The sequence below is a fragment of the Alligator sinensis genome, unplaced genomic scaffold (assembly GCF_000455745.1).
Source record: "Alligator sinensis unplaced genomic scaffold, ASM45574v1 scaffold576_1, whole genome shotgun sequence".
In the NCBI taxonomy this organism is placed as follows: domain Eukaryota; kingdom Metazoa; phylum Chordata; order Crocodylia; family Alligatoridae; genus Alligator; species Alligator sinensis.
In genome coordinates, this window is record NW_005842819.1 from 616304 (window position 1) to 619419 (window position 3116).

Genomic DNA, 3116 nt, shown 5'->3' on the forward strand with positions numbered 1-3116 from the left:
TCACCATGCTTCCCCATAACTTGGTGTCGTCTGCAAACGTGGCCAGTGAGCTCTTCACACCCACATCCAAATCGTTAATAAAGATGTTGAAAAGTACTGGACCAAGCACTGACCCCTGGAGGACACCACTGCCCATTTCTCGCCAGGATGACAGATCCGTTCACTACGACTCTCTGGGTCCTATCCTGCAGTCAGTTTCTCACCCACCTGATTGACTCAGAGTTAAGCCCACAACCCTCCAATTTTCTCGCGAGAACATCGTGGGATCCTAGATCAAAGGCCTTTTGAAAGTTTAGGTATATAATGTCAACCTGCTCTCTCATGTCCAGGTGGTGAGTTACCTGGTCACAGAAAGAGATGAAGTTGGTAAGGCAAGGCCTGCCTGTGATGAAGCCATGCAGGCTATCATTCAGAATATTACCTTCTGCAAGCTTATCGCAGATAGACACCTTGATGAACTTTTGTAGGATTTTCCCTAGGATGAAAGTTAGGCTGATTGGCTTACAGTTACCTGGGTCCTCCCTCCTGCCCTTCTTGTGGACGGGCACAACATTGACCCCCTTTCAGTCTTCATTGACTTCTCCAGAGTACCACGAGTTGTCGAAGAGTTTCACCAGGGGTTCTGCATGACTTCAGCCAGCTCCTTCAGCACTCTCGGATGAAGATCATCCGGTCCCGCTAACCTGCATACGTCTAATTTTTGTAATTGGTCATACACAAATTCTGTGGCAATAGTAGGAAGACGATTATCCCTACTGTGCTCATCCTGTACTCTACCTGGCATTGTTTTCCCCTTGGTCCGGTGAAAGACCAAGGTGAAGTAGTCATTCAGTTCAGCTTTCTCCTGGATGCCAGTAACTAGCTCTCCTGAGTTGTTGAGCAATGGCCCCACACTCCCATTTGTTTTCTTCCTGTTCCCTACGTACCAAAAGAAGAACTTCTTGTTGTCCTTGATTCCCATTGCTAATCTAAGTTTAGTCACCGCTTTAGTCTTTCTTATCTGTTCCCTGCAAATGTAGACCATCATGGAATAGTCCTCCTTGGTACCTGCCCCAAGCTTCCATTGTTTATAAGCCTCTTTCTTCTTTCTTAAAAGGACTGTGATTTCCCTGATTAGACAAGAGGGCTTCCCAGCCCTTCTGTTACCTTTTCTCCACATGGGAATGGACTTCATTTGTGGTTTAAAGATTGTGTCCTTAAAGAACAACCACTCTTCATCCACACCTTTCACCTTTGGTCCCTGGTCCCACAGCACTTCGCCTACTAGTGACCTAAGCTTGTTGAAATTTGCATTTTTCAAGTCCAAGACTTCAATCCTGCTATCAGATTTGTCTTACATTGGACAGTGAGCACAATGGTTTCATGATTGCTGTTGACCAGACTTCCCTCTATATTTAAGTTGGTCACCAGGTCATCTCCTTTGGCCAGGACCAAGTCTAGCAGAGCTTCACCTCTGGTTGGCCTATGAACCTCCTGAGTCAGAAAGAGCACCTCAACATGGGTCAAGAAGGATCGTGACGGATCCAGCTTGACCAAGTGTTCCTCCCAGGAGATGTCTGGATAATTAAAATTGCCTATGACGACCAAGTCACGTGCAAATGTGGCCTCAGTCAATTCTCGGGTGAACTCTAGATTCAGTTCCTCCCCCTGGTTTGGTGGTCTGTAGTATACACCTACAGCTAGGTCTCTCTTGCCACACCTCCCCTCTCCTCCCCCCAACTCACAACTTAACCCAGAGGGTTTCAAACCGTTCATTTTTGGAGCTGATATTGGCCTCCAAGGTGGGGTACTGCTTTTTCACAGATAGCAACGCCACCACCTTTCATCCCCACCCAGTCCCTTCCATTCAGTGTGTAGCCCTTTATAACTACGCTCGTCGTGTGAGGAGTCCCACCAAGTTGATGTAATCCCTACTAGATCATATTGCCCACTGGAGAGTAGGAGGGCTAGCTCATCCTGCTTGTTTCCCATGCTCCTGGTGTTAGTATATAGGCACCCGAATCCTCCTACTGAGGCCCTCATCTTCCTGTCCCACTGATGGAGAACTATTCCCTCAGCTCCTGCAAGAGTGGTTCTTCCAGTGTCCCTATCTGCAGGGCTTACTTGTATGTTGGTCCCTGGACATGTTTCAATTTGTTTATCCCTGTCTCCCAGCAATCTTAGTTTAAAGCTATAGTTTAGGGGCCCCCTGATGCATTGAAAAATCAAAATTGTGGTTAATTGTGGTATAAACTCACTGAAATAAAGTAGTTGGGGCCAGGCTGCATGCACATGAGCTGCATTGTGGGGGGAGGGGCCGCAGCAGCATGTGCTGGGGTTCCCTCCCTGGGGCTGGGGCAGGAGCAGAGTCAGGAACTCTTCCCCCACTCAGCCAGGAAGGGGCTCCTTGCCTGCATCATAGATTCATAGATGTAGGGTCAGAAGGGACCTAAGCAGATCATCAAGTCCAACCCCCTGCCATGGGCAGGAGAAAATACTGGGCTCATATGACCCCAGCTAGGTAACTGTCAAGCCTCCTCTTAAAGAATTCTAAGGTAGGAGCCAGCACCACTTCCTTTGGAAGTTGGTTCCAGATCCTAGCTGCCCTAACTGTGACATAGTGTCTTCTAATGTCCAGCCTGAACTTACTCTCAAACAACTTAAGGCCGTTATTCCTTGTTACTCCGGGAGGTGCACGGGTGAACAGGGCCTCTCCCATTCCCCGCTGGTCCCCCCCGGTAAGTTTGTAGACGGCCACCAGGTCCCCTCTCAGCCTTCTCTTGTGAAGGCTGAAAAGGTTCAGGTCCCATAGCCTCTCCTCATAGGGTCTGCCCCACCGTCCCCAGATCATGCGAGTGGCCCTCCTCTGGACCCTCTCGATGCTGGTCATATCTTTCCTAAAGTGTGGTGCCCAGAACTGGATGCAGTACTCCAACTGTGGCCTGACCAGTGTTGCATAGAGGGGGAGGACCACCTCCTTGGCCCTGCTTGAGATGCATCTCTGGATGCATAACAAGGTGAGTTTACTGACTGCGTCCTCACATTGGCGGCCCACAGATTCATAGATGTTAGGGTCGGAAGGGACCTCAATAGATCATCGAGTCCGACCCCCTGCATAGGCAGGGAAAAGGGGTGGG